The 12,214-nt window shown below is 41.4% G+C and overlaps 1 pseudogene; it reads left to right on the top strand.

Annotated features, from left to right (window-relative positions):
• Positions 1 to 216: 216 nt before the first annotated feature.
• Positions 217 to 11,052, top strand: LOC135508575 (cytochrome P450 4V2-like; annotated as a pseudogene).
• The last annotated feature ends 1,162 nt before the right edge of the window (positions 11,053 to 12,214 follow it).

Below are 12,214 nucleotides of genomic sequence, written 5' to 3' on the forward strand. Positions count from 1 at the left end.
ATACATATAGTATATATTCATTTTCTGGACTCTGACATTTCTTAATTTCTTTCTTCACATTTTGGGGATTTGTTTGTATTTTTAGGTATTACTGCACTGTTGGAGCTAGAAACATAAGCAATTCGCTGCACCTGTGATAACATCTGTAAAATATGAGTACGTGACCAATACATTTGATTTGACTTAAGTAACATTTTCAGTACACCTCTGAGCATAATGGCATGGAGAAAGTTACTACACTCGGTTGGTGGTGCCCAGGGCGATGCGGAGCCTCTGGTGGAAGGCGGGCACCCTCTCCCTCTGCAGGGGCCAGTTGAGGAGGTAATGTGGGCGCAGCATTACCCCTGCTCAGGAGCAGACAGCGGGATAGTCCTGCACGTCCTGCAGGAAGACCAGCACCACCGCTGTCCTCAATCCCATGGTGCAGGGTGTGGTGGGCCATGAACCTGGGGGGAAACGGGGAGGAGAATGGTGGGAGGTGAGGGGAGGGAAAGGAAATGGGAGGAAGGGGTTTTAAGGGAGAGGAGGGGAAAGGGGAGAAATGTGGAAAGACAGACGAGGGCATTTGTCAGAGCGCAAGTAGAAGAGGCTCTAAGTACAGAAGCAGAACAGGAATTACATTTCAGATCTCAAATCATATACATGTAATTGACACTTTTATCTAGAGAGATGTGCAATCAAATCAGCAAAAAGGGTGAAACTTGATCAGTGATAGAATAAAATAATGCAATAAAAAATTTTTTACTTTTTTTTTTACTTTATGGAGTTCAGAATAATTGCATTTTACAATTATGTCATTTTGCAGACACTTTTGAATTATTATTAACCTTTTTTTAATGAATAAATTGTTGTCCAGACGCTAAGAGAATTTTAAGTAGGTAATTTCAATATTTTTGTACACTTACTTGAAAGTTAGAATTTTGTTTAATAGAATAGGGTTCAACAAAAATCTATCTTTGCATTTGTCTCATGATATCTAGTGTTGATTTGAAGGCATTCTTGTTTTTTGGAGCGTCTGTTTTTTCCCCCATCTGTATGCTATTCAGAATGTTTTCAGTAAAGTTGGGTTCTGACATTAGTCTTTACTTCAAAACTTCCTAAATCATGTGCCCTCAAGTGGGTCGCGGAAAGCTAGGTTTTAAACGTCACATTCTCCCATTTTTTCTTTTAGGGAGACTTAAGGGAAAGTAAAAAGAAAAAAAAGCCTGACAAAAACTAGCCAGCTCCTGGCCACATCCTTAAAACTGACTTCTAACAAATGGCACAGGAACTATGGGACCCTGAAAGTAAGCCGTTGGCATTTGAGGCACTTAAAACACTCCTTAACTTGAATAAAAAAGGGACAGGAATAACTCAAATTTGCTCAATTAAAGAAAGAGGAAGGATGCTTACTTCAAGGGTTTGTGGATTAAGAAAGGGAAGAAAAAGGGATAAACTCTGTCCTTTCTCATTCGTGTTGGATTTATATTAGCTACAACCTCATCCACAGGCTAATTTCTACCGAGATACAGCTGGTAGATTAACCTTCTCCCCTGGTTCAATTGATAATGAACACTCCCACTGGGCACAAACCTCATTTTCAAATCTAGTTTTGATTAACAATTGTTTGAGTTGTCAACGTAAAATCAACAAAAACAATTCACCATGTCATTGGTTTTAGGTCCAAAGTTGGGTGGCAAAAAAGAAAATCCAAGCAGTTTTCTGTGTTGGTTTGGGTGGCAGGTAGCCTAATGGTTAGAGTGTTGGACTAATAACCAAAAGGTTGCAAGATCAAATCCCCAAGCTGACAAGGTAAAAATCTGTCTTTCTGCCCATGAACAAGGCAGTTAACCCACTGTTCCTAGGCCATCATTAAAAATTGTAATTTGTTCCCAATTGACTTGCCTAGTTAAATAAAGATAAAATTGATTCAATGTCGTCACAGATTTTTGGTGTTGAAAGGATGTGGAAACAACATTGATTTAACCAGTTTTTGACCAGTGGGCTTTTAGTTACACGATCATGTTTTCAATTCATAAGCAGTCAGTAATTCATCAGTTCTGTATTATACTCTACATGATTGTGTTACATGATACTACTAATGTCCTTAAAACAAGTCAAAATGAGGCTCAGTAGTGTGTGTGACCTCCACGTGCCTGTATGACCTCCCTACAACCCCTGGGCATGCAATTTTGCACGCCCAATTTTTCAGTTTTTGATTTGTTAAAAAAAGTTTGAAATATCCAATAAATGTCGTTCCACTTCATGATTGTGTCCCACTTGTTGTTGATTCTTCACAAAAAAATACAGTTTTATATCTTTATGTTTGAAGCCTGAAATGTGGCAAAAGGTCGCAAAGTTCAAGGGGGCCAAATACTTTTGCAAGGCACTGTAAGTGTTCCCTTTATTTTTTTGAGCACTGTATATATATATTTTTTGTATTTTGTGGAGGGTGTGCTTTTATCAATTTAGCATTGGGCAACTTCTAACCATGAAGACTTAAATTATGCCATCCGTAATATCTTTAGGAAATACTTTGTAGCAGTAAAGAAAGACAAGAAATCAATTTATTCAGGGACTCACCACTGTCGAAGATTTGGATCGGACCAGTACCCTTCCTCGCTCTGTTCCATGCAGAAACCATTGAGATAGGCTCATTAATCAAAGAATGGACTTGAATCAACTTGATGCATAACACCTGTGTGTTTGGCAAAGTGTTTGAATATGCTAAAACATACAAGTTGGTGTCACACTTGTTTCGAAACCTCAACACCACATCGGTTCACTGCAGAGTTGGAAATCTACTCTCCATAAATAAGCTCATACTTATTATAAACCACATACATATAAACCACATCATAAACCACATACTGCTAGCCTGACAATCAATATATGTATAAAACCCATTCTGGCTTGCTGCTTTGGGTGCAAGTGTGCCAAAGCAAAGCCGACTGTATTGGATATTAGAGGAAGAGTCAAATTTTCCATAAAATCGTAATTTACTAAAGCAAAGAAAATTCACTTTGCTTGAACATTTTTTCTAAATGTAGCTGGGGTTTTAAGTTTATGTATTTGCTGTTAACTGTCTGTTTGCTGATGACGATGCCGTGCCAATGACCAAAGAAAATTTTATTTTCTATTCAATTGTCCATTTGATTCTATTTATTCGATTCGATTCTATAGACAGTTTTGAACAGCCCTGCTCATATGGACAAAGCCTATGCTTACAAGTTCCTGCACCCTTGGCTCGGCACTGGTCTACTAACCAGGTGGGTGTTTTCGAAACCGATCACATTCGATAAAGATCAAACGTATATGCATTTGAGACAACATAAAATATGTATTTTAACGCAGGATAAGAACATGGAATTCTTCGATAAGCCTTCGATAATTATTAGGAAAACACTTCCTTTTATTATGACGAAGAACAATACATTCTGAGACACGTCAATGCTTTCCAGTCAACACATTCCCTCCATATTTTCGGAACTTTTGTCGATCTCTCTCTGTACCACTTGTTCTGCATCTCCCTCTCTTCGGTTCCCTTCCCTGTCTTTGTCTGTCTGTCTCACTCTCTTTCTTTGTCACCCTCCATCTCTCTCTTTGTCCCCCTCACCCTTCTGTTTCTTTTTTCCTCTATTTCCCCCCCCCCCTCGCTCCTCACCTCCCTCTCCCCAGCACGGGGGACAAGTGGGGTCGGACGTTGCTCACCCCCACCTTCCACTTCTCCATCCTGACGGAGTTCCTGGAGGTGATGAACGAGCAGGCCGAGGTGCTGGTGGAGAAGCTGGACAGGGTGGCAGGCAGGGGACCCTTCATCTGTTTCAACCACGTCACCCTCTGTGCCCTCGACATCATCTGTGGTGTGTCTGGGTCTGGATGTGGGGTGGTTCTAGCGGGTCCAAAGGCTCAGTGGGTTAAAAAGATTTCCTATTCTTGTGTCCATTTCAAGTCAACTAAAAAGATGTATAAAAATTGCAACCAAACTTCCAATAAATATCTCTGTATATGATTTTCCTGCAATGGGGAGGAAAATCTACGCTCAGAGTGACTGTGACTCAGAGTATGTGTCATGTCTTATTATGTCTTGTTCCTGTTCTTTCTCTTCACTCGGTCTCTCTCTGCTGGTCTTATTAGGTTACCTTCTCTTTCTCTCCTTCTCCAGCTGTTCCTCATCTCCTATAACTACCTCGTTCACCCTTTCCCCACCTGTTCCCTTTTTCCCTCTGATTAGGTCTCTATTTCTCTCTCTGTTCCTGCTTCTTTCGGTGTCAGATTCTCGTTTGAGTTTCTCATGCCAGAAACAAGCTATCGTCTCGTTTGCTTCATCCTTGTCCTATCCTGTCGGAATATGCCTGGCAGGTGCATCCTGTACTTAGCTAACTGTCCTTCGTCTGCACTGTGACCAGTTCATCTGATGCTACGTGAGATCAGGTACCACTGTTCCTCTATGACCCGCGCCTACCCAGAGCGACCTGCAGCCTGTCGCCGCTAACCCAGCTATTCTCCTCTGCTGCTAAGAAGGGGACTCTCTTGTAAATTATCAGAGGGACTTTGTGTTTCATTTGTCGCCCTCTCTGCGGGTTGTCTATTTTTCCCATGATCTACATCTGAAGAGGATCTATGTCTTTCCTGTGTGCTCATTAAAGAACTCTGTTTTTTGGTTAAACCGCTTTTGGGTCCTCACTCAAGTGCATAACAGTATGTCCGATGTGTGTACAAATGAGTACCTCGTCCTGAATGCAACCGACAGATGTTGTCATGCCCAGTGTTGTTTTGATGAAGAGGGTATCGACGGCCGACTACTTCTCACTGTCCCTGCATCTCTCTCTCTCTCGCTCGCTCTGTGTCCTTCTGTCTGCACTGTTGGTAGTTGGTTGTAAGTAGAAGCCAACTTGTACCACGCATTTTGTTATACTCTGTTAATGCTACTAATAAACAGACGTTTGGGGACAATATTCATCGCAGAAAATGTAATAGAGCGGAATAAAATGGCATCAAATTAATATCATTTTCTCTCCCTCGCATCCCTACTACTGTCCCCAGGATGAGTGACATCATCACACGGCGACAGAGGATGCCGTGGTTCTGGCCTGACTTTTTTTTTTTACAACTACTTTGACGAGGGCTGGGAGCACAACAGGAGCCTCAAGGTCCTCCACTCCTTCACCTCCAATGTGAGTCATCAGTCAATCAAAAAGGGGCTTTTGACTATTTAGCTGCACCCAGGGAAATAAGCGGTCATCCATCCAGCCAAGGGCTTGTTCAGAAGGAAGACCATTACATAAGGTTCAGATAGAAATGTATTGTGTAGAACATAAACGATTGTCTGTACGATAGAATAAGAAATCATGTCAGCTCGATTCATTCTATTTCTATCTGCAATGTTTAGAATGCCTCCTGTCAAATGTTTTCACTGAATACACCAGGTGATCTACGAGAGAGCGGAATGCATTGCCAACGTCGAGTCGGACAGCGAATCGGACCAGGGCATGAGGAAGAGGCGGGCCTTCCTGGACATGCTGCTGAAGACCACGGACGAGGAGGGCAAGAAGCTCACCCACTGGGACATCCAGGAGGAAGTGGACACCTTCCTGTTTCAGGGTCAGAGGTCAAAACCACTATCACACACTCCATGTAGAATGTATTACAGATTCATCATTGGTGTTTTTTTTTTATTGCCCCCCATCCTGCAGGGTCATGATACTATAGCCATGAATTGGGCCATTCACCTGCTGGGCTCCCATCCAGAGGTGCAGAGGAAGGTTCAACAAGAGCTTCAGGGGGTGTTCGGTAATCCCCCCCCCCCCCCTTATTTTATTTTTTAACCCTTCTACTGCATGGGGCTCCCTTTCCTGGACACAAATGCCATGTGAATTGCTCTCAGAATTTCCACTCCAATTCAAAATGGAAACTCAATCTCATGTTAGTTAAGAGGTGATATTCAACATTAAATCAAATTCCCTAGACTTTGGCCTTGGAAAATTGATCAAATGCATTTGCAACATTGTGCGACAGTGGAACTGCAATTCAAGTGAGAGGGCAAGGCAAAATACAGTGAAATCCACATTTTCTGTGTTTTGTCATATTGACATGACTAATAGGATTTCTATTTATTTTTGTAAATGTATTTATTAATTTATTTTATTTAACGAGGCAAGTCAGTTAAGAACAAATTCTTATTTACAATGACGCCCTAGGAACAGTGGGTTAACTGCCTTGTTCAGGGACAGAACAAAGATACAATATATTTGTTATATATGCGTGGATAAAACAATTCTGTTAAGTATTTTGAACATTTCATTATGTTTGGAGGAAAAATGGGGAGGCATGCAAGCCGAAGAACACCATCCCAACCGTGAAGCACGGTGGTGGCAGCATCATGTTGTGGGGGTGCTTTGCTGCAGGAGGGACTGGCGCACTTCACAAAATAGATGGCATCATGAGGAAGGAAAATTATGTGGATATATTGAAGCAACATCCAAAGACATCAGTCAGGAAGTCAGCAAATGGGTCTTCCAAATGGGCAATGACCAAGCATACTTCCAAAGTTGTAGCAAAATGGCTTAAGGACAACAAAGTCAAGGTACTGGAGTGGCCATCACAAAGCCCTGACCTCAATGCTATAGAAAATATGTCGGCAGAACTGAAAAGCATGTGTGAGCAAGAAGGCCTACAAACCTGACTCAGTTACACCAGCTCTGTCAGAAGGAATGGGACAAAATTCACCCAACTTATTGTGGGAAGCAGGTGGAAGGCTCCCGAAACATTTGACCCAAGTTAAACAATTTAAAGGCAATGCTTTCAAATACTAATTTAGTGTATGTAAACTTCTGAACCACTGGGAATGTGATGAAAGAAATAAAGCTGAAAGAAATAAATCTCTCTACTATTATTCTGACATTTGACATTCTCAAAATAAAGTGGTGATCCTAACTGACCTAAAACAGGGACTTTTGTACCGGGATTAAATGTCAGGAATTGTGAAAAACTGAGTTTAAATGTATTTGGCTAAGGTGTTTGTAAACTTCCGACTTCAACTGTATATGTAGCGAGTGAGAGATTTTACATGTGTTCATTTGGGGCCATTTTACATTTGAAAAACAATTTTATTTTTTTCATGTTTCTATTATAATGCATGCAGTAGAGGGTTAAAAATGTTGTTTTCTTTCTAGTTGATTTAGACAGTGATGAAAGACAGCAGAGGTAGGTAATTGGGAGAGACAGTCAGAAAGGGTGGTTGCTGGGATTGAACACTGGTCTCTGGTGTGGGAAGTCTAATTAGAGGAGCTGGACGCGTTACTGCTAGACAATGGGCCTCTGCAGGAGGCATTTGGTAATTATAACCCTCTAGTTTACCATCGCTATTCCTGCTTCTATCTTGTTTTCTCTGCCTGGGGCCTTTTGGTTCACTTCAATGCTGACTCTCGTTCAAATCCTTCTCTCACGGGTTAGAGTGAGTTCAAACCCAGTCACCCCAAAGTGGTTCTGTGGCATATCAAAATGGTTTGCTGTATATACACCAGTAGTTCCCACTAGTTCTCAATCCCCCCCCCCCCTTATAGGGTCGGTAAGGGAATTGTGAGGGTCCCAATTTCTGTCCCCCCATTCACCACAGAACTTTCATAATGGGGTGTAACATGCATTCTTGTACCCCAGTGCTCAGATGAGTCTGACCGGCCAATAAACACAGAGGATCTGAAGAAGCTGCGCCACCTGGAGTGTGTCATCAAGGAATCCCTGCTCCCGTTCCCCTCCGTGACCTTCTTCGCCCACAGCATCTGTGAAGACTGCCACATCAGTGAATGACACATTCTTAACCACTCAAGTTTATTTCAGTCTGTCCTTCATTTTCAAACGGATTTAAATTTACAGGATTAGGTATACACTGTTTTTAATTTATACTAATTCTTGTACATGTTCACATTGGGTGGCCTCCCAGCTAACAACAAACGTTCCCACAATTTTAAAGAATGTCCCTTAACATAACATTTTCATATGATTGTCACAGTGAAGACTGTTTCCAAGATACCATTCCATTAATATCAGCTTTAATATTGCATTGGCTTCTTTCTTGGTAATTTACCCACTTTTTCTCCCCAATTCCAAGTAAAGCCCCCCGGCCAAACCCTCCCCTAACCCGGATGACGCTGGACCAATTGTGCACCGCCCTATGGGACTCCCGATCACTGCTGGTTGTGATAAAGCCCGGGATCGAACCTGGGTCTGTAGTGATGTCTCTAGCCCTGCAATGCAGTGCCTTAGATCGTTGCGCCACTTGGGAGGCCTCAGATTGTGGCTTCTATCAATGTAATTGTCTGCATCATTTCCAAATCGCCATTTTTAAAACAAGCCTTAGAAAGTTGGTTGCAATTTCAGTTTAATTAGCCAGAAAAGACAGAACAAACATTACAACATATATTATGATTAAACTCAAATATTCTATTTGATTCGAAAAAATGTAAAAACTCTTTAATCATTGTAAATTATATCATAAATAGTCATTGTGGAGTTGTCACACATGCAGCTCACAAAAATATATGGAAATGTCTGCTCTATTCAAAATTACAAACAACTATTTGCAGCATTACCACAAAAAAATAAGGAAGAGGCAAGTGGAAGGGGGAGAAAGTAATGAACTTGTCTGCCGGCCCTGAATTAAAGACCAACATTCTTTAAAGAAAATTGTGATACATAAAAAGGAATGCCAGTTTAATTTAAAGACCAAAAAATTGACAGATGTGCCATATAGATTGCAAAATAGTTTGGAAGAGATTCTTGATGTACCGATTCCATGGCACATGGTTTATGAACTGATACACTAAATGATGCCAGAATCAAAACTTAGCGTTTGAACAAAATTCTTGAAACCAATAGATTGTTGTACATTATATATGGGGGACACAACCGTCCCAGCTCAGCAGATTTGGCTGCGAAGAGACAGAATAATCCGATAGTTTTGGTACTGTCCACATGAAGCTTGTTTTTGGTCATAGGTTAAGAAATGGCTGAAGAACTGCAACATTTACCTGGAGCTAACTCTGCAAATAGGAGTGCCGGGTGATCTGAAAAGTCATAGTCAATCGATTAATAATATAATAATACTCGTAGCAAAAATGTTTATCTTTAATTTACATTCTGTAGAAACTATGAGAATAGAAAGGTTGAACTTTTGTGAAACATCACAGCACATTTGAACAAAACTGGATGGTCTTCAGAGATAGATGGTAGGGGTTGAGTGGAGCTGAAAAAACAAACAAACAAAATATAACTAATGTAAAGTATACTGTGTCCATAAAATGGATGTAGTATGTAGAAGCCTAAGTGTTGTTGTCCATTAGTTTACTCCAATTAGGGGAGGGGTCGTAGGGTTAGGGGGAAATAGTGAAGGAAAAACAAAGGACAAATATAATGTCAAAATATAACTTTACACAGAACGTGGATACCATGTTCTCAGAATGTTCAATATTAACGTTCATATTCTATATTCTGAGAACATGCTAACCACGTTCTTGCAACAATCCCACGAAACACGTCTAGAGCATTAATACCTTACATTCTGAGAACATGGCAACCATGTTCTGTGTATGTTTGGTGTGATGTTGATGGAATATTCTCTTAACCCTCAGGAAACTGGACTGGAATATTAATATCGTAGGCTATATTCTGAGAACATGCTAACCACATTCTGGATAAATCCTGCTTGACGTTAAAATCATTTCCTCCTACCTCTAAGGCAAAAACATTCTAGATAGGTTAGAGTTCAAGTGGTTCTTTGTGGTTCGGCAATAAAAAAGGAAAGGAAGGGTGCTCAACAACAACGAAAACAATCACATGGCTTACCAAGAAAATTACAAAAGGACTAATTCGAGCTAATAAGGAGTTGGAACACTCACCAAAAAAAGGCAGAGTGATTCATTTTTGCTCACTATAATCCATTGTACATGTGACTGATGTTTAGGCATCAAGCTAACGTCTTCCTCAAATTAGTCCTTTTGGAAGTTTTTCTTGCTAAGCCATCCACATGCTAAATAGGTTCTCAGGAGGTTTTTGCCAACACACAAAGAATGTTCCTGTAGCTAACGGCAAAATGGACACTCAAACATCAGGCAAAAATAACAGGTAACACGACAAAAAAATGTTTTATCTCCCTAGAATTGTTAGCTGGTCTGTGCCATATTGAAGATGAACCTATGGTGTATCCAGCGCCCTTTCCATTTCAGTCATCTCGTTTTGCTATTTTTTGTTTGTTATTTGTGTTCATTAGTTCATTTATCCACTTATACATTTTGTGGACCTAATAGCCTAGCTTGTGTTTCACTGTTTTACCTGTAGACGGGTTCAAGGTTCCCAAAGGTGCCAATGCCATCATCATGCCCTACTCCCTCCACCGTGACCCGCGCCACTTCCCCCAGCCAGAGGTTTTCCCGCCCGGGGCGCTTCCTGCCGGAAAACTGCGTCGGGAGACAACCTTACGCCTTCGTTCCCTTCCCCGCTGGACTCCGCAATCGCATTGGTCAGAATAGGAGACATTTAATATATTCAATTAAAGTAGCACTTAAAGTAGTACAACATATCATTCCATTTGAGATTAATGACACAAGATTGGTCACATTTGGCGGCAATTTTCAACTTGAAGCCAAAATAAAAGATTTTAAAATAAAACAAGGACTGGGTTGTACAGTGTCACAGGTATTGATCAATGTTTTATCAGCTTGAAAGTGGACTGTCCACTACAGTGGGCCTGTCCACTACAGTGGCCCTGTCCAACGAAGATGCTTACAAGCTATCACTACCTTAATGATAGTGACAAACTAAAGTTTAACTTCAGACAACAACAAAAAACAAGACATAATTAAAACAAAATGGAGGATTAAAAGTGTGTATCCTCACATGCTCTTGTTACACCCGTGCCCCCAGGTCAGCGCTTTGCCATGATGGAGGAGAAGGTGATCCTGGCATCCATCTTGTGCTACTTCAACGTGGAGGTTGTGTCAGAAGCGGGAAGACTTCCATCCACTAAGGGAGCTCATCCTTCGCCCCGAGAATGGCATCTGGATCAAACTGGAGTAGAGGAATCAGCATCAGCACTCACAGGCTGCGTCCCAATGATATCTCATTTCCCCTGAAGGGCACTTCACTACTTCCTACGAATCTAAAAGCATTGGATTAATGGAGTCGTGGGCTAGAAGGGAGTTTCTACCATGTTTTTTTACACAAGTCATTTCCTTTTCAATCAGTGAAGGAAAGTGAACAAGTGCACACTTTGAGAGGAAGGAGAGATAATTGGGACATGGCCATAGAGATGTACTAGAGAGCTCATATCTTTGCATATCTACCTCGATGTGAAAGTAATACATTTCTTCTTCTTTGACAAGTGTATTGGCAACAAATGTTCAGCAAAAGTTCCCAAATAATATAGACAGAACTTCAGCCTCTTCCAGGCTAATCAGTCTCCTATGGGGGCTCTAGATCTTTCTTTGATGACAAATTGGTTATTCGTGACTAATTGGGTTACCCGTAAAGCAAGGTGGTGAGCCAGTCAGAAAATGCATGTTGCCGCCTGATCTATGGTCAGTTTTGCATTGCCCCCCACCTAGATCCTAGATCTAGAAAAAGCCTTGAAATGAAGACCACTCACAGTGACAGGGTTATAAACGTATACGCGATGAAGATTGCGATGAAATAAAAATGAAAACATCTCACCGACATCAAACGACGTGTGTCCTGACATATTCGTGTCCGACAACACAAGTGTCCTTGTTGGGACTCTCAGTTATTGGAAGCTATTATCGTTTCTCGAGAAGACGGTACGTTCAGTATGTTATTATCTGAGAACATATTGAAATAGTACTGATAATGGAGGCTGTGGTTGTCAGGTTCATTGTTGCATGTGATGTGGTGAAAAGGGACCTACTGTTTATTCTCCACAAGGGGGTGATAGTGGTCCTCTTTTCCCTCCTGTTATTGACCAGGGAGTGTGTATGTGTGCCCACGCATGGTTGTTTGTGTGCGAGTGTGTGTGTGTGTGCGTGTGTCCACATCAGTGGCTGTGTGGTGCGTGTATTGTCTGTATGCTACATTTGTTGGGGGTATGTTCACTCTATGAATGGGTGAGCACTCAAGGACAAGACACTGCCACCGCCTGCCCTGCAATCTGCACGACCACAACGAACCACATCGTCAGAACAAAAGAAGAATACATAAAAAACACCCCACAGGGCTGCTAAATCTG

The sequence above is a fragment of the Oncorhynchus masou genome, chromosome 21, assembly GCF_036934945.1.
Source record: "Oncorhynchus masou masou isolate Uvic2021 chromosome 21, UVic_Omas_1.1, whole genome shotgun sequence".
Classification (NCBI taxonomy): Eukaryota; Metazoa; Chordata; class Actinopteri; order Salmoniformes; family Salmonidae; genus Oncorhynchus; species Oncorhynchus masou.